General features: G+C 45.3%; 1 pseudogene; it reads left to right on the top strand.

The window, feature by feature from the left end:
* LOC113118434 (transient receptor potential cation channel subfamily M member 7-like) overlaps window positions 1-19784 on the top strand; it is a 27834-nt pseudogene extending 8050 nt beyond the window's left edge.
* The last annotated feature ends 1319 nt before the right edge of the window (window positions 19785-21103 follow it).

Raw genomic sequence — 21103 nt, forward strand, 5'->3', positions numbered from 1 at the left:
GAATCATCTGCACGTCTGAATGACTTCCGTACATAGAGCAAAAAGTTCCAGAAATAATTTTAATTAATTAATGGACAAATGTATTTATTTCGTCTACTATGCCTCAATACAAGAACACATAAACATCTGTTAAACTGCCCTGAGAGTCACTTCATGAACATTTTACGGTTTCATTTGAGGAAAACTATGGTCAGATCATATACACACAGAAACTCAAAGGTCTTCAGAGCAACCTGTCAAAATAAAAGTTCGGTTTAACTTGAAGAAATTGGGACTGGAATATATTACTGTAATAAGAATTCTACTGCTAAAATTATTATTAAAACATTATTTTTAAAGAATATTTACTAGAAAAAATATTTAACCAAAAAATGTAAATACACAACAAAGTAAAATAAATAAATAAATAATAATAGTAATTTTTTTAAAATAAAAAAATCAGTTATAGTTACAATTTAAACCATTTAAAAATGGAATCCAGAAATGAATGGAAAACACAGAATATGTAAAAAATTCAACTGCATTTGAGAAAAAATCTAACAAAAAAGAAACGTATAGTGCCCTAAATATATCAATAATTTAGAGGGTGATAAGTATAATGTTTGATAAATGTTTAATAAATTGCTGTTAAAATGTGTGTTTCATGATTTAAATTAATTAGACATATTTTTTGATTAATAAAGTTTCATTCAAAACGGAGTCTAGAAAACTCAAACAGAAAAAAATGGAATCCAGAAAAATAGAATATGAGAAAAAATTAAATGTTTCATAAGGCCCTACATTTCACTCTCCAGCCGGTGCTCTGTAATTGTGTTGGACCTGTCAAGTTCAATATGAATACCCTTTAGTTTGATTTTAAGGCCATTTTTTGTTCCCTTTACGCAGTGTCCTTGAGTTTTGATGTAAAATCTGTGTTTAGACTGTAATGATGTAGTTTGTCTTTTCAGTGGCCCATTTCACACCAAACACGAGCAGTGCGTTTGATTCAGCACACGTATGAACAGAGATAAACATGTTTTAATGTCCGCATGAAATGGAAATTCATCCTGTCTTCGTCTTAATGAGCTATTTCATCTCTGGGTGGTTGTTTATTTATTCTTTTTTTTATGTAGTCCTTGTAATGTGTAATCCAGTGAGACGACAGACTTCTCTCTTGTGATGGATGTAGGACTTCTCCACTCATTTAGTCCAGTTAAACTCCACCCCTGCCTTACAATCAAGGCCCGCCTCCATTTGAGAGCCACGCCCACATCTCAACACACAATCAACATCCTGTGCATTGAGTCCCACCCAATGTTTCTCGCTTCATTAATCCGTTGCGCTCAGATGCACGTCATTATTAGATGTAAACCTAATGTTTTCAGTGTGAAATGTTAGTCAGTTCTTCATCCTGATTGTGTTTGTGTCCTGCAGTCCCAGAAGTCCTGGATCGAACACACTTTCACCAGGAGGGAATGTGTCTATATTCTGCCCGTGTCGAAGGACCCTCACAGGTACATCATGCACTTCATGTAGTTATTAAAGGCTCAATCTTTAGTGTGCAGTCAAGTCAGAATGCCATCACAACCACATGACATTGGCCTGATAACACACTGGCATCCTTCCTCCTACAGACACAATCACATCAGCTGCGTCCAAAATCACATGCTATCTACCAGGAACTATATTTAAACGGTTAAAGAAACAGGTTCTGTGTAGTATGAGTGTGGGTAGTATGAATGCTACATCCTTCATGTCTAACAGTGCTTGGTGCATCACTGCCATTCACTGATCCTCTCCCGTGGCCTCATGGGATAGTTTTCACTGGATGTGCATATCAGAATCTCAGAGGATGTAGTAGGTCATCCACTTTTTACCTGCTGTTTTATGAATGCTATATACTAGTCTTATCATGTATTTTTTTGCCTACTATATAGATGGAAGTAGGCATATTGATGCAGCGATGAGACCAGCACAACAGCATGACTTCATTCAGTTCCGTTTGCTTCACGTGTCCTGATCATCTGAACACAATGATGGATCTGGTTTCCCTCAGATATGACTTCTGTTTGTGTTTTTTGCAGATGTCTCCCAGGATGCCAAATCTGTCAGCAGCTCGTGCGGTGAGTGTCACGAAACATGACTTTAAGACATTTCGAACAGTCGAGGTGTTCAGAGGAGCGTGTGCTGACGTGTGTGTGTGTGTGTGTGTGTTTAGATGCTGCTGTGGGCGTCTGGTTCGGCAGCACGTGGGCTTCAGCGCCACACTGCCAGCGAAATACTCAGACGTGCGTCTGACCGAGGGAGAGCTGCCCGATCTGGAGCAGTGGTCAGTGGAGAAGCACACGGAGGAGAGTCCCACTGACGCTTATGGAGTCATCAACTTCCAGGGAGGATCCCACTCATACAGAGCCAAGGTCTGGACACACTCTCACGCACACACTCACTCTCACTCACACACACACTTACTCTCTCACTCACACACACTCTTACACTCACTCCCACACACAAACACACTCACTCTCACACACACTCACACACCGAGAACACTCTCACACTCACACACCGAGAACACACTCTTCTCACACTCTCACGCACATACTCACTCTTTCACACACACACACACACTCACTCTCTCACACACACTCACTCTCTCACACACACTCACTCTCTCACACACACTCACTCACTCACTCACTCACTCACTCACTCACTCACTCTCTCTCACTCTCACACACACTCACACTCACTCTCACTCACATTCTCACACACTCACTCTCTCACACACTCACACTCACTCACTCTCACACTCACTATCACACATACACTCTCACACTCACTCTCTCACACACTCTCACTCTCTCACTCACTCTCACACACTCTCTCTCACACTCACTCACTCTCACACACTCACTTTCATTCACACTCACTCTCTCTCACACACTCACTCCCACACACACACAGAGAATGCTCAGAATGATCATGAGTGTCAGTCAGTGCAGCGTTCTGATTGGTCAGGGGTTAATGATGTCACTCAGTCCAGCGCTCTGATTGGTCAGGGGTTAATGATGTCACTCAGTGCAGCGTTCTGATTGGTCAGGGGTTGATGATGTCCTGCTCTGCTCTCTGCAGTATGTGCGTCTCTCCTATGACTCCCGTCCGGAGGCCATCCTGAGGCTCATGCTGAAGGAGTGGCAGATGGAGCTGCCAAAGATCGTCATCAGCGTTCACGGGGGAATCCAGAACTTCGACCTGCATCCGCGGATCAAACAGGTGGTGGGAAAAGGACTGATCAAAGCTGCTGTCACCACCGGGGCCTGGATCCTGACCGGAGGGGTCAACACAGGTCACACACTCATTACTAGTGCATCATGGGTACAGATGTGTGCCACCAGACTCTCTACCTGCTGTACAGACCGCAGACTCAGCGAGTGTGTGTGTGTGTGTGTGTGTGTGTGTGTGTTCATATAGCAGTTACAGGATTAACTTGATTATCATAATGACAGTCATTTGAGTTTAAAGATCAGGTTGATACACTTTATTAGTGTTTACACACTCACATTGCCTCTACACACACACACAGACACTTGCTGCTGAACACACACTTGTGAAGAGAGGTCACGACCCCTGAGGGTCACGGTCACTATAACCGCTGACTGTGGGGGTTTTTCCACTGCGTTTCCAGGTGTGGCCAAACATGTGGGGGACGCTCTGAAGGAACATATGTCCAGATCGGCTCGGAAAATCTGTACGGTGGGAATAGCACCCTGGGGAGTGATCGAAAACAGGAACGACCTCATCGGAAGAGACGTGAGACTCATTTATAACACACACACACACACATACAGCCTATTTATGACCTTTATTTACATGTGACCATTTCTGTCAATCTCACTGAATGGCTTCATCTGAGCAGCAAATCAGCATATTAGAGTTCTGTATTTTTCTGTATTTTGGATCAAATAAAAGCAGCCTTGATAACAGAGGAGACACACACACATTAAACAGTCTTAATGACCGTAAACCTCTGAACGCTAGATGGAAACGTTACAGCAGTAATGCTGGTACAGTATGTACAAAGTTCTGTAAATAAATTAGTGTTTCAAATCACAAAAAAATCAGGAGCTTCTGTATGAAATCATTGTTGTGTGTGTGTGTGTGTGTGTGTGTTCAGGTTGTAGCGCCCTACCAAACCCTGCTGAATCCTCTCAGTAAACTCAACGTCCTGAATAACTTCCACTCTCATTTCGTCCTGGTGGATGATGGGACAGTCGGGAAATATGGAGCTGAAGTCAAACTCAGGAGAGAACTGGAGAAACACATTAACCAGCAGAGAATCCACGCCCGTGAGACACACACACACACACACACACACACACACACACATCTAAGTCCCAAACAGTTGGTTATAAGCATCTGTTATGATGCAGCAGTTCTTCGCTCTTCATTCAGACTCTTTCACATGTTAGAATTAAAATGATGTGAGAAACTCAGAAAAAACATCAATGCAAGTGTGAGGCAGGGATCAAAAAGTGACGAAATGTAATTTTTATACACACACACACACACACACACATATATATATAGATGTATAAATGTATTTATGTGTGTGTGTGTGTGTAGGCATTGGTCAGGGCGTCCCGGTCGTGGCTCTGATCTTCGAAGGCGGTCCAAACGTGATCCTGACGGTGCTGGAGTATCTTCAGGAGAGTCCTCCGGTGCCGGTGGTGGTGTGTGAGGGAACCGGACGCGCCGCTGATATACTGGCATACGTACACAAGCAGACGGAGCAGGACGGGTAACACACACACACACACACACACACACACACACACAATGACTTATGCGTAAATCTCTGAGCTCTGTGATGTTTCGTATCTGATTATGTGTGCAGTCAGATGTTCAGTGTTGTATCAGACCTTGAGTCGAGATGAATTCTGTGTGTGTGTGTGTGTGTGTGTGTGTGTGTGTAGAGCGCTGCCTGACGGCGTCGAGGCCGACATAATCACGACAATCAAGAAAACCTTCAACTTTAGCCACAGTGAGGCGCTGCATCTCTTCCAGACGCTGATGGAGTGCATGAAGAACAAAGAGCTGGTGAACAAACACACTCTCTCACACACACATGCACACACTCACACACACACATTCTCACACACAGACACACACACATACACAGTCAGTATTTAGTCAATAAGCTGTTGTTATTGTGGAAGTGACACACAGGTTGCAGGTCCTGTTGGTGTTTGACCCTCGTGTGTGTGTGTGTGTGTGTGTGTGTGTGTGTGTGTTTCAGATCACAGTGTTTCCTGTGGGCTCAGAGACCATCAGGACATCGATGTGGCCATCCTGAAGGCTCTGCTCAAAGGTCAGAGAGGAACGACCCCTCATCGTGTGTGTGTGTGTGGTGTGTGTGTGTGGTGTGGGTTTGACCGATGCAGGTGTTTCTGCTGCAAATGAACCAAATCAGACCATCATCTCCTGAACTTCCATCACACACAAACATATGATTTTTGTTTAGTTTTTTAAGACGGACCCAGAAAAAAAAAGTTCAATGTCATTTACATTTAAATAATCTTTCTTTCTTTCTATTTTGTACATATATAATTTATTATTTTCTTTTTTCTAAGCTGAATTTTATAAAATGTTTATATTTATTATGTTGGAAAACATAAAAAATAAATGGTCTAGTAAGTCTAAATAAGTAGGTATTTGTTACTTATCGTTCATTATTGTGATATCACATAACTGAATACTGCTGAGTAAAACCACAGACAGAAAGATGGTTTGGTGTTTCAGCAGGTTAATCACATTCTGTTGTTCAAACATTTACTTTAGTTTGAGGAGAAACACTTTATCACTGTGTGTGTGTGTGTGTGTGTGTGTGTGTTCACAGGCACAAACGCGTCGGCCTTCGATCAGCTGGTCCTGACGCTGGCGTGGGATCGGGTGGACATCGCTAAAGATCACGGTGTTTGTTTACGGACGACAGCTGCTGGTTCGTACCTGTGTGTGTTTGTGTGCCCATAAACACGGAGAGAAACAGTTGTGTTTGTAGTGAACACACAGACACACACACGACACACACACAGTGACCTCTGAACACATTCTGATACTGTAACTAGTACAGTGTTACTTTGACGTATCAAATTAGAAGAGTTGTATTCTGTAAACTGTAAAGTAACTTCATAAATATCATCATTGCACGGTATTAGAATAATATAACTAGTGCTTGCTTTAGTAATGACAGTGAATTATGCATAATTAAAAGTAACCCAATATTAAGCACATGTATTTAATTAATATTACTCAGTACTTATTTGTGTAGTAATGCTAACAATATCACTTTAAAATAGTGTAACCACATAGTTTATAGAATTTGGCTGGTTCCAGAAATCAAGCTAAAGACAACCAACAAAAGTGAAGCAAAAGAGTTGTGTTGAGTGTAGTTCCCGCAGGAGTCATGTTCTCTCCTCATGCTCCAAACGTGGATGAACCAGACAGCATTGGACACTGCATGGACCAGAAGAAAGAGACATTCTTCAGGAGATTTCCTTTTCTTACTTTTGAAGCTTCAGTTCAATGTGAATGAAAGTTCTGGGCTCTGACTTTAACACTTAGTGTCAAGGTCGTGTGTCAAACTGTGTGCGTGTGTGTGTGTGTGTGTGAAGGTGGGCTCCCTCGAGCAGGCGATGTTGGATGCGTTGGTGATGGACCGCGTGGAGTTTGTGAAGCTCCTGATCGAGAATGGCGTCAGTATGCACCGCTTCCTCACAATCACACGCCTGGAGGAGCTTTACAACACGGTACACACACACACACACACACACACACACACACACGTCTGGAGGAGCTCTACAACACGGTACACACACACACACACACGTCTGGAGGAGCTCTACAACACGGTACACCACACACACACACACACACACACACAATCACACGCCTGGAGGAGCTCTACAACACGGCACACACACACACACACACACAATCACACACAAACACACACAATCACACGCCTGGAGGAGCTCTACAACACGGTACCACACACACACACACACACACACACACACACGTCTGGAGGAGCTTCTACAACACGGTACACACACACACACACACACACACACGCCTGGAGGAGCTCTACAACACGGTACACACACACACACACGTCTGGAGGAGCTCTACAACACGGTATACACACACACACAGATGTTCTGCTCTCTTATAAACTGATCTGATTGTAAATCTGAACATTTCTATTCTCACAGAAACAGACTCAGACCAATCCGACGCTCTATCACCTGGTGAGGGACGTCAACAGGTAACGCTCTTCAGCTGATGTGTGTGTGTGTGTCTGACCGACTGCAGGCGTCTGAGTTTATTCCCTTGTGTTCTCCTGTCAGGGTAACCTCCCGCCCAACTATAGGATCACGCTGATCGACGTGGGTCTGGTGATCGAGTTTCTGATGGGAGGAACGTACCGGTGCAACTACACACGCAAACGCTTCCGCATCATCTACAACAACCTGCACGGGAACAGCCGGGTAAACCAGCGCTAACACACTGTACCAGCTACAATATGTGCTCGAAGATTTATAGAAGACTTGATGTTAATATTTCAGACATTTAACAACACATTCGCATGTTCACAGTTATCTGGTGCCAGTTGATGGACACATAACTTTCTTTATTATTTTTATTAGTCTTTTCAGTGTTTTTGAATTTATTTGAATGATTTCTGCATTTAACATTTATTATTATTGTTTAATAGTTATATCAGAATGAAATATCTAATGCTTCTTCTGCCTATGTGTGTGTGTGTGTGTGTGTGTGTATGTCTGTCTGTCAGCGGTCAAGTCGACACACGGCGGGCAGCACCCATGAGTCTTTCAGCATTCAGGCAGATAAAAAAGAGAAAACACGACACAATCACTTCATCAACACGGCGCAGCCCTACAAGCCCAGGGTAAGACGAGTGTGAGTGTGAGTGTGTGTGTGTCTCAGCGTGTGTGTGACCTGTGGTCTTCCTCCTCAGCTGGACTCGGTCTCAGAGCAGCAGCAGAAGAAGAAGAGTAAGGAGGAGGTGGTGGACATCGATGACCCGGAGACGCGCCGGTTCCCGTACCCCTTCAACGAGCTGCTGGTGTGGGCCGTGCTGATGAAGCGGCAGAAGATGTCTCTGTTCTTCTGGCAGCACGGAGAGGAGTCCATGGCCAAGGCTCTGGTGGCCTGCAAACTGCTGCGCTCCATGGGATACGAGGCCAAGAAGAGCGACGTGGTGGACGACACGTCCGAGGAGCTGAAGGAGTATTCCAGGTGAGTCTTCATCAGTCAGACTCAAACTAAAAACATCAGGCAGATGCTTTTATCCAAAGGGACCTTCCCTGGGATCTGAACCATCACTTTAACAACGCTTTTGCCATAATCTACTCTTTGAGCTCCAGACAGGGTTATTATAGTTAACTGAAACTAAAAGTTTCAAAACGTGTGTGTGTGTGTGTGTGGTCAGTGAGTTCGGCACGCTGGCCGTGGATCTTCTGGAGCAGTCGTTCAGACAGGACGAGACCATGGCCATGAAGCTGCTGACCTACGAGCTGAAGAACTGGAGTAACTCCACCTGTCTGAAGCTGGCCGTGTCGTCACGTCTCCGTCTGTTCGTGGCTCACACCTGCACACAGATGCTGCTCTCCGACATGTGGATGGGCCGCCTGAACATGCGCAAGAACTCCTGGTACAAGGTACAGCCGCCGCATGCACTCCTGCATCCATCCATCCATCCATCCACCCGTCGACTGACTGATGCTGTGTGTGTGTGTGTGTGTGTGCAGGTGATCCTGAGCATCCTGGTTCCTCCTGCCATCCTCCTGCTGGAGTACAAGACTAAAGCGGAGATGTCCCACATCCCTCAGTCGCAGGACGCTCATCAGAGCATGGAGGACAGCGAGCACAGCCTGCAGAAGCCTGACGACATCCCCATGGTGCGGATCACACGTTAAACACCCCTGAAGTGTTCTGGGTGTTCCTGCACAGAGTGACAGAGTGTGTGTTTGTGTCAGGATGTGTTTAAGGAAGTCCGTCCCAATGAGAACGCCGATGTGAAGAGTGAGACGGAGGTGCACGTGCGCTCCCGCCGGTTACCCATCACACGCAGGTTCTACGCCTTCTACCACGCACCCATCGTCAAGTTCTGGTTCAACACGGTACGAGCGGCTAACTTCTCACGCTGCGTGTATGTGTCTGTGTGTGTAAGTGTGAGATTTCAGCACCAAGTGTTCTGGGCTGTTGTTCCACTCGTTACTCGTTCCTGCTACTCAGAGTAACAAGAATTCATTAAATTGATTAAATTACAAATAAAATAAAAAAAAACATTAAAATCACTTCATTTGCAAAAAAATGTCATTTTTGTTTTTCATTATTAATAAAAGTTATAATTTTATAAATTAATTTTATTTCCACCTGTTTTTTATTAATTTGTATGAAATCAAACTAAAAATTACCTGATTTTAGCACTGATTTAAATCCTGTGTGATGGAGTGATTGTGTTGGTGTTTGTGTTGGTGATGGTGATTGTGATGGTCATTGTGTTTGTGATGGTCATTGTGATGGTGTTTGAGTTGTGATTGTGTTGTGATGGTGATGGTGATTGTTTTTGTGTTGGTGATTGTGATTGTCATTGTGGTGGTGTTTGTGTTGTGATTGTGTTGTGATGGTCATTGTGGTGGTGTTTGTGTTGTGATTGTGTTGTGATGGTCATTGTGATGGTGTTTGTGTTGTGATTGTGTTGTGATGGTGATGGTGATTGTTTTTGTGTTGGTGATTGTGATGGTCATTGTGGTGGTGTTTGTGTTGTGATTGTGTTTGTGTTGTGATTGTTTTGGTGTTTGTGTTGGTGTTGGTGTTTGTGATGGTGATTGTGATGGTCATTGTGGTGGTGTTTGTGTTGTGATTGTGTTGTGATGGTGTTTGTGTTCTGATTGTGTTGTGATGGTGATTGTTTTTGTGTTGGTGATTGTGATGGTCATTGTGGTGGTGTTTGTGTTGTGATTGTGTTGTGATGGTGTTTGTGTTCTGATTGTGTTGTGATGGTGATGGTGATTGTTTTTGTGTTGGTGATTGTGATGGTCATTGTGGTGGTGTTTGTGTTGTGATTGTGTTGTGATGGTGTTTGTGATGGTGATGGTGTTTGTGATGGTCATTGTGATGGTGTTTGTGTTGTGATTGTGTTTGTGTTGTGATTGTTTTGGTGTTTTTGTTGGTGTTTGTGATGGTGATGGTGATTGTGTTGTGATGGTGATTGTGATGGTCATTGTGCTGTGATGGTGATTGTTTTTGTGATGGTCATTGTGATGGTGTTTGTGTTGTGATGGTGAATGTGATGGTCGTTGTGCTGTGATGGTGTTTGTGTTGTGATTGTGTTGTGATGGTGTTTGTGTTGTGATGGTCATTGTGATGGTGTTTGTGTTGTGATTGTGTTGTGTTGGTGATTGTGATGGTCATTGTGATGGTGTTTGTGTTGTGATTGTGTTGTGATGGTGTTTGTGTTGTGATTGTGTTGTGATGGTGTTTGTGTTGTGATTGTGTGTGATGGTGTTTGTGTTGTGATTGTGTTTGTGATGGTGATGGTCATTGTGTTGTGATGGTGTTTATGATGGTGATTGTGATGGCGATTGGTCACTGGTTTAGTACGAGTGTCTAATAGCTCTATCGCAGGTGTGTGTGTGAGATCATAAGGAGATCTGAGCTCCTTATGAAGGTTTTAGAGAGATGTCACGTGTCTAATGGTGTGTTCTGTGTGTTCTAGCTCTTCTACATCGGCTTCCTGATGCTGTATTCATACGTGGTGTTGGTGAAGATGGAGTCATTTCCGTCTCCTCAGGAATGGGTCGTCATTCTTTGCATCTTCACGTTGGGGGTGGAGAAGATTCGAGAGGTGTGTGTGTTCAGATATTTTAATGAGCTATGTTAGAAACTTTATTTATTATTCGTAACACTCCTGCTGAGCGTCTAACCCTGCCTCCTCTGGTCATGTGACTGAAGCGAGGGTTTGAGGTCACACACGTGTGTTTGTGTTGTGTATACATGTGACATGTGATCAGTACATGTGTGTTTCCTCTCTAGATGTTCATGTCTGAAGGAGGTAAAATCAGTCAGAAGATTAAAGTCTGGTTCTGCGACTACTTCAACGTTTCTGATTTCCTGGCCATCCTGATGTTCTTCGTGGGCTTCGGTCTGCGCTTCGGCTCGGGGATCATGTTCATCACGGGCCGGTTAGTGTACTGTCTGAACATCATCTTCTGGTACGTACGGCTGCTGGACATCCTGCTGGTCAATCAGCAGGCCGGACCCTACGTCATGATGATCGGGAAGATGGTGAGCGAGCGTTCAGAGCTGTGTTTGAGCCGCTCGTGTCCTCCAGCACTGACCGATCTCTTCCTCCGCAGGTGGCCAACATGTTCTACATCGTGGTCATCATGGCCGTGGTGCTGCTGAGTTTTGGAGTTCCCCGGAAAGCCATTCTGTACCCAAACGAGGATCCCTCGTGGACCTTAGCCAGAGATGTGGTGTTCCAGCCCTACTGGATGATGTACGGTGAAGTCTACGCCTACGAGATCGACGGTAAACATCTGCATTATTCAGAAAGGAACCGGTTCATAGCAAAGCACTATCCTGCACAGAATCAGAAAACATCAGGCTCACGTTTGCATTTTCCTCTATCTCTGACCTTGAAATCAGGATTCGGCATCACATATAACATGCAGCAGTGTGAGAGATTAGCTCTTTCTGTGTAGTAATGATGATGTGGTGATGTTGTCAGTGTGTGCGAACTCGAGCGACCCGAACGTGAAGGATCTGTGCGGGCCCGGTGTGTGGCTGACGCAGCTGCTGCAGGCCGTCTATCTGTTCGTCCAGTACATCCTGATGGTCAACCTGCTCATCGCCTTCTTCAAGTGAGTGCTGCGCCGCCGGACGCTGTGTGTCTGTGACCCTCTTCACCGTAACTGAGCGTGCCGTTTCTCCGCAGTAACGTCTACATGCAGGTGAAGTCCATATCCAACCTGGTGTGGAAATACCAGCGCTATCACTTCGTCATGGAGTACCACGACAAGCCCGTCCTTCCTCCGCCGCTGATTCTGCTCAGCCACGTCGCGTCTGTGCTGTCCTCCATCTGCAGGAAGAGGAAGAAGGACAGCAGCACCTACGGCCCAAGTACTGTACCTCCCTCTCTCTCACACCGTCGCTTCTGCTGCGTCTGACAGGGATCTGACCGTCCTGCTGTCTTTCAGAGCTCTTCCTGACCGAGGAGGACCAGAAGAAGCTGCACGACTTCGAGGAGCAGTGCGTGGAGACATACTTCCACGAGAAAGACGATCAGTTTCACTCTGGGAGTGAAGAGAGAATCAGACTCACGTCCGACAGGTACGACGATGAACCACATGCATCAGGGTCCCTCTTTAGTGTGTGTTCACCTGTAGCAGCATTCAATACAGGATTTCATCTTCATGACCTCATGTGGTCAAAGTGAACACTCACAGCCAATCAGACACATTTATACCATTTAAAGTGAACAACTACTGTTGTTCCTGAAACTACATTGTCTCCCGACATCTGATCGATGATCGCTTGATTCTCCACACATTTCAGAAGCCCAAACAGTAGATCATGCGTTTGATTCCCAGGGAGCGCATTAGCTGAAAATCCTTGAATACAGTGCAACTGGCTTTGGATAAAAGCATCTGCCAAATGCACTAATGTAAATTTAACAGTAGCACATGGTGCTAGCAACACCAAGGTCACAGGTTCGATTCCCAGGGAAAGCAAGGCCTGATGTGTACCTTGGATGAAAGTGTCTGGCAAATGCATAAATGTGAACTAAAGCCTCTGGAACTGATTATTTTCTGTAAAGCGGCCTTGAAACAGTATGAATGTACTATATAAAAGAGAAATGATTGTTTACACCTGCTTGTTTTTTAGGGTGGAAACGATGTGTGTGCAGCTGAAGGAGGTGGGAAACAAGGTGAACTTCATCAAGCGCTCTCTGCACACGCTGGATTCTCAGATCGGACACCTGCAGGACCTGTCTGCACTCACGGTGGACACACTGAAGGCACTGACCGCGCAGCGAGCGTCCGAGGCTAGCAAAGTGCACAACCAGATCACACGCGAGCTCAGCGTCTCCAAGAACCTGGGGCCCGACCTGACGGGGCACTCGAAGTCCAGCGCTCTGCTGCGGTGCAGCGTGGGATTCCTGCCTCCCACCACCAGCATAGCAGAGTCTCTGTTCGGGGGCGGAGCCGAGGAGCGGCAGGGGGCGGAGCTTCCTCCCAGCCTCCAGAGACGGCCTGCGTTCACAGCCTCGTCTGGATCCTCTGAGGTCACCTCACCACAGCTGCGACGCCGCGGACGCTCCATGCAGCAGGACACGTGTCCCAGCAGCCCCGTCAGCACCCCGCCGCAGACACACACGGAGCCGGCGCACGTCACAGTGGAGTTCGGGGCCTTCGTGGGTGAGTATGAGGAGGAAGAGGAGGGTGTTTATGAGAGGAGTGATGGAGGACCCCCAGGGGTGTTCGTGAGTGAGCCTGAGTGCGAGGGATACGTCAATCACGCCTTCGCTGATGATGAAGACGCTAGACCCGCCCCCGACCCACCCGACAGAAACACGCCCCTCCCGGGCCTCCCTCTGACCCCTGAGCACCGGCCCCGGGGCCCGCAGCGCTTCGAGAGAGACGGCCGCTGCAGAAGAGCGCTGAACAGACTCCGAGAGAGACACGGAGGTTTGGCTTCGGTCCACCGCTGGGAATCAGGGAACCCTAACGGTGACCCTTGACCCTCACCCCGTCTGCATGCCCCTGTGTGTGTTAGAGACGGGTGACCTCTGACCTCTGGCGGTGGTTTCATCTCAAACTAAATGTCCCTCGGGAGTGAACGAAGTGTTGTCTTGTCGTGTCTAACCCGGGCTGGTGCTGGTTAGGGTCAGGGTTATTAAACTGATCATTTAACACGGTGACGCTAATCAACTGTTCCTAAACAAGTGCGCTCCGTCTCTGAACTCTTCTCTCGTGTTCCTCCAAAGGTCACAAGGATGATCCTGAGGGTCAGAGGTCGTTTCCTAAAGAGGGTGCTGTCAGCCGTCAGCCGAGTCCCTCCAGAAAGACTCGAGACGTGGTGAGTGTGTGTTAAAGACGTGGTGAGTGTGTGTTAAAGACGTCGCGGTGAGTGTGTGTTAAAGACGTCGCGGTGAGTGTGTGTTAAAGACGTCGCGGTGAGTGTGTGTTAAAGACGTCGCGGTGAGTGTGTGTTAAAGACGTCGCGGTGAGTGTGTGTTAAAGACGCGGTGAGTGTGTGTTAAAGACGTCGCGGTGAGTGTGTGTTAAAGACGTCGCGGTGAGTGTGTGTTAAAGACGCGGTGAGTGTGTGTTAAAGACGCGGTGAGTGTGTGTTAAAGACGCGGTGAGTGTGTGTTAAAGACACGGTGTGTGTCTCCAGCGCGGCTCGATCCTGACGTGTGTGTTGCGTGTCTGCAGGCGGCCGCGGCGCAGGGTCACGTGCGGATGGTGAACTCGTACGCCGGCTTCACCGAGCTCGACAGAAACCCTTCAGTCCTGCAGCCAGAGTCCGGTGAGTGTGAGACGCATCATGAGGACGAACGCCACACACACACACACACACACACACCTCTCTCTCGGTTTAGGCATGTTAAAGCAGCGTCTCGTCTCTTTATCTGTGTGTGCAGCGCTCGGGAAGCAGGAGAGCACACGCGTGTCGCTGGAGGACGTCTCGTGTTATGAGGATCCGCTGCTGGTCAGTCAAACACACAACAACACATGAGTGTTTAAGAGAAACCACACACACACACACACACACACACACACACACACACCGTAACTCTGTCTGTCTTTCATCCTCAGGGGAAATCATCTCAGTCCAGTAAACCGTGAGTAACTGATGCATAAATGTATATCGAGTGTTATGAACAGGTTTCTGTGAGAGTTTGGGGTTAGGAGACAGACAAGTAAATATTGTGAACCTGATGAAGCATACTGATGTGGACACACAGACGTGTGTGTGTGTGTGTGTGAGAGAGAAAGAGAGATGTATTGATGAGTGATTGTTGTTTGTTTCTCTGGTGTTCAGGAGTCCAGGAGAAGACATCTCAAACAGTGAGTGTTTTATCACATCTGATGATCACCTGATCCACAAACATCACGACAGCTGAACTGACCTGTGTGTGTGTGTGTGTGTGTGTGTGTGTTTCAGCTGCAGCGGGGCTGTACGGTGCTCGTCACACACACCTCTCCGTGTGGAAGGACTGTAAGTCTGACCTCTGCTGGTCTCTCAGTACTACACTACACTGATAGCATCAGGAGCGTGGTAATACCGTGGGATTTTGTGTTGTTCTGCTCATTCTTTGCTCTGTGTGTGTGTGTGTGTGTGTGTGTGTGTGGAGCAGCGATCAGTTCTCCGTTCAAGCCCATGGACAGTTATCAGTATTCAGGTCAGTGTCTCTGTCATTCATCCAATGAAAGCTGACGGTTTCCTGATTTCCTCGCTCGAACACAGACTGTCCTGAGTGTGTGTGTGTAGCTGCTCCTGTGACGTGTACTGACATCAGCCCTGTGTGTGTGTGTGTGTGTGTGTGTGTGTGTGTTAGCGGTGGAGCGTAATAACCTGATGCGGTTGTCCCAGAGTATTCCATTCACCCCAGTGCCCCCTCGAGGTAAGACCCCGGTCTCTCTGTCTCTGTCCCATCATGCTTTGCTGTTCGTTTCATGTAGTTCTGGGCGGCGTGAAGACACACACATGGAGTGATGGGAAATACATTACAGACAAATGTCTAAAGATTCTTACATCAAGACACATTTACTAGAGAAGCAAAATTACAAAATAATTGTTTTCTGTGAAACTGATGAAGTGTGTTGATGATTAAAACAGAACAAATATCTATTCTTGATTTAATCATAAACTCAGATCATTAGGTTCAGTTTCTCAGAAAACAAGACTTCATGTGTTGATCTAAGGATGTTTAGATATTTGTTCTGGAAAACAAGACAGAAATACTGCGGAAGAGATGCATGTTTTTGCAGTTTCTCTGATTTAAGATATTTGAGGCCTGTGGTGAGCGAATGAAGACGGTCAGATCTTCATCACATGACACAAATCCAAACTCAGCTGCTCTAAAAGACAGTAGTGTCAGTATTGAGCTCAGCTCAGCTCGGTTTGCTTCGAGTCTTTAGTTTGGAGCTTTGAATCTGCTCTTACACTGATGTCACTGATGTTTGCTGTTCCTCGTGCTGCAGACGTGTGATGTGTGTGGTGTTCGCGTCGCCCAGTCCTGCGGTGTAGCGTGTGATCGTGACGCCGCTCGTGTGTTCCAGCGTGACGTTCAGGTGTTTGTGTGTGGTGCAGGTGAACCGGTGACCGTGTACCGTCTGGAGGAGAGCTCTCCCAACAGCATCAATAACAGCATGTCGTCCTGGGCTCAGCGTGGTCTCTGTGCTAAGATCGAGTTCCTCAGTAAGGAGGAGATGGGTGGAGGTCTGCGCCGGGCGCTGAAGGTGCTCTGCACCTGGTCCGAGTACGACATCCTCAAGCCTGGACACCTGTACATCGTCAAGTCCTTCCTGCCCGAGGTGGTCAACACCTGGCAGAGCATCTACAGAGAGGACACCGTCCTGCACCTCTGTCTCAGGGTACGAGGATCCTCCTCACTGACCCAAACACAGACTCACAGGAGTGCAGAACTACACGCATCTCGTTAACCCACATTTCTGCTACAGAAAACAGAAATGAGCTTTACATGTGGAAGTCTCTCTCAAACTTTTTCTATAACAGCTGCCAAGATGTGTGGATTATAGCGTTATATTTAGAACTACGCTACATTATGAATTTTTACATTTGCAGTATGTTTTTTATGGTAGTGTAATGTGATATAAATGTACATTATTGCGTGCTGAAGTGCTTTAAATGAATGTCTGAACTCACGTCTTAAACTGTTGAGTGAGTGCAGTGGTTGATTGACAGGTGAGTAGGCGGTCCTTCTGTGTGCGACTGATCGTGTGTTTGTGAACAGGAAATTCAGCAGCAGAGAGCAGCTCAGAAACTCACGTTTGCCTTCAATCAGATCAGACCCAAAACCATCCCGTACTCCCCCAGGTACTGACACACACACACACACACACACACTGACACCCCCACACGCACACTGACACTCACACACACACACACACACGCCTGAGGGTGTTTCTGAGAGTGTGTGTTCTGCAGGTTTCTGGAGGTCTTCCTGCTCTACTGTCACTCTGCCGGTCAGTGGTTTGCCATCGAGGAGTGCATCACTGGAGACTTCCGCAAGTTTAATAATAACAACGGGGATGAAATCGTCCCGACCAACCTTCTGGAGGAAACCATGCTGGCCTTCAGCCACTGGACGTATGAGTACACTCGAGGAGAGCTGCTGGTGCTGGACCTGCAGGGTTTGTGTCTCGCTCAGATCTCTTCATCTACACTCCAGTAATCAGAGCTTTAGAAACCGTCTCTATCCACTGCCTACACACGAGTGAGAGCAGGGAGTCTCTTAATGTTTCTCTATTTATGATCTGAAAAGAATGAAGGCCATACAGAATTAGAACAGCACCAGGCTGTGTAAATGAAGCCTGGATACTGTGTAGAAACGCTTTACCATCACAGGTGTGTGTGTGTGTGTGTGTGTGTGTGTGTGTAAACTTGTGTTTGTTTCAGAGAGTGGAAGTGATGGCCCCTCTCTCTCTCTCTCTCTCTCTCTCTCTCTCTCTCTCTCTCTCTCTCTCTCTGTCAGTCTGTCTCTCGCTGTCAATTCAATTCAATTCAAATGAGCTTTATTGGCATGACTGTGAAACAACACAATGTTGCCAAAGCAATAAACAGTGAACAAGTTATTCAGATATATAGATATACAGATGTGTCTCTCTCTCTCTCACACTCTGTCTCACTCTCTCACACTCTGTCTCTCACTCTCTCACACTCTCTCACTCTCTCCCTCTCACACTCTGTCTCACTCACGCTCTCACTGTCACTCTCTCTCTCTCACACTTTGTCTCACTCTCACATTCTGTCTCTCTCTCTCTCTCTCTCTCTCTCACTCACTCTCACTCAATTCAATTTTTTTTTTCAATTCATATTGCTTTATTGGCATGACATACAAAGGTACATATTGCCAAAGCATTGTACATAGCAGACTAGAAACAAACAAAACAAAAATTCATATATATCCATAAGAAAAAATAAAATAAAATAGAATAAAATACATGCAAAATAAATCCATATACATTTCTATAAACATTGATGGTACTTCTAATGTAGATGTGTTCACTCTTTACCTCTTAGTTTGTGGCATTTGTAAATATAATGTGCTACCACAGAGGAAGCAGGTCCTTCACCAAGTAATATTTTTAATTTTTCATATTCACTGAGTGACTGGAGCTCAGGAGTGTTCTGCTGTTCTCACTCTCTCTCTGTCTCACTCTCTCACACTCTGTCTCACTCTTACCCTCTCTCACTCACTCTCACTCACTTACTCTCACTCTCTCTCTCACTCTCTCTCTCACTCTCTCTCTCTCTCTCTCTCTCTCTAGGGGTCGGTGAGATACTGACAGATCCATCAGTCATCAAGAGCGGAGAGAAAGGGTGAGAAACAGTTTGGATGCAGATGTTCATTTATGTTCATGTAAAGTCTCTCAATCTGTCCTCCTCAGCCTCGCTTTCATCGTGTTAAACAGAGTATGAACGAGGTCTATTAAAAACTGTATAATAGAATAGAGTTCATGAGTTTTCTTCTGTGTGTTTAATTGTGTCAGGTCTTATGATATGATCTTTGGGCCGGCGAATCTCGGAGACGATGCCATTCGAAACTTCCGCACCAAACATCACTGCAACTCGTGCTGCAGGAAACTCAAGCTTCCGGGTGAGTTTAGCGCTCGCTGAACACCGCTTCATCCCAGAGTCACATCTACAGCTCACCATCAACTCATTTGGTTTATATTTGCATTATATTAAATTTGTGTGTGTGTGTGTGTGTGTGTGTGTGGTCAGATCTGAAGCGGAACGACTACACTCCTGATAAACTGACGCTGCAGCATGACCCCTCCGAGGACCCGTCCGCTAAAGAACAGCGTCCCTCAATGCGCTTAATGCTGTGAGACACACACACACACACATCACGGTGTGTGTGCGGAGGACATAAGTGTGCATGTTTTATATGAATGTGTCGCCTCTGAACAAATGATGCAATCTAGAGATGTTTTAATAAATCACATTTTATCCTGTACAATTATAACAGGGAGTATGAGCTTTTAAAAGTATTTTTTTAAGTTTTTATGGCTGTATAAAAGTATAAAGTGGTTAATAACTGGTACAATATCACTGTATTGTTACATATTTATTCTAAATTACAGGAAGTAGCCTTGTATAAAATAAAAGCTATTTTACGTGTGATGTCTGTTAGTTTTGGGAAAGACCTCTGGCTCATTAAACTATTATCAGTTGTACAGAGCTGTATGAATGCATCTATGGTTTGAACCTCGTGTAGATTATGGGCAGATTGCAATGCAAACCACAGAAGAGTGTGTGATCTGACTGAGACTCACGTTATAATGTTACAGCGGTACTGTCGTCAGAGTATCGTGTGAAAGGGTTAATCGTGTATCTCATAGATACATTTATCTGGCAGTTCTATCAACTCAAACATGAGAGTATTTGATGCTGGGGATACTATATTAATGGATCTGTACACATTTTTTACTGTATATTTAATAAAACACTGAAAAACCTGTTTTCTCTCACTCTGAAGTTCTTTTAGTTTTAGATTCAGCAGGTGACCTGGGCTCTTGTGTATGCATGTTTTATTATAGTTTAAGCTCGATTTAATTCATTATTTTACCATGATTATACAGAACTTTGGTAAAATTGTTTTTTTTAGATGCACTTTATAAATTAACTTTAACCTGAATCTTTACGAGCATGTAAGCGTGCTGCTGTTTTATCATCATTTTATGCTCAAGCTGCTTAAAGTCAAATTCTGATTGGGTCTCAGTGTTTTTATCGGTAAATCCTGTGGATTCTGGTTTCTTTAACACTGTTGCTGGAGGCTCAAGTGACCCCAGTGACGTCATCTTTAGCACCTGGGGTATTGACCTTTAGGATAGTTTTATTATGAAGACCTGGAAACCCTGAAAAGCATCAAAGTTGCTGCTGGTGAGGTTTCTTGTAAGAGTCGTGTTTGCAGCACTAATGGCACTGCTGACAGAATTAAAGAAACACTGGAAATTGTTCCTAAAATAAATCCCTTCTGTTTGTATTATTAGCACATCTCGTGTTAAATTACCTCATTAACATTAACTTTGTGTTGTTCTTCATCTGTAAGTTGATTTGAATTACCTGAATTGAATAAATGTTTGTCTTGAAATATCATGTGAATAGCATCGTGCTTGAATATGGTGTATGTCAAAGTAAGAGTCTTAAACTACGACTGAACGTTTGTTAGCAACACTGAGATGATTTCACATGTGCCAGTCATTCAGCTTTCACTGGCCGACCACAAAGAAAGCACATTTATCACAGAAAATTAAACATTTCAGGTTGAAAAGTCCCAGACTGTTCAGTGAACAGCGACAGACACAGTCCATCCAGCACTGGCTGAACAAACCTGCTGGACACTGGTCAGGACCCGAGACTCGGAGGAATCTGGACTGTGTCACTGTCTCTTACAAGACAACAGAAGATGACAGGACGGGGTCAAGAGGTCACAGGAAACACCAGAAGACCACAGACCTGCATACATTCTCAACAGGTAAACACACACACACACACACACACACACACAAGTGATCTGATGCAATTATATCTGCATGGACAATCAGATTCAACAGAAAATCACATTCTGACTGATTTTTAGCATCAGACTTTCCATAGAGCTGGAGACGAGATATGTCTCATAGACTGTTTATAACTGGTAAGAAACGTATCATCTTTGCACATTAATAAAGAATGTGTGTCACATTGATGTGGATAGCTCAGATGTTAGAGTATAAAATCTGTTATAAATCCTGCTCAACACATGACAGAGTAAATACAGTCGACTCAAAGCACA

The sequence above is a fragment of the Carassius auratus genome, chromosome 18 (genome assembly GCF_003368295.1).
Source record: "Carassius auratus strain Wakin chromosome 18, ASM336829v1, whole genome shotgun sequence".
Taxonomy (NCBI): Eukaryota; Metazoa; Chordata; class Actinopteri; order Cypriniformes; family Cyprinidae; genus Carassius; species Carassius auratus.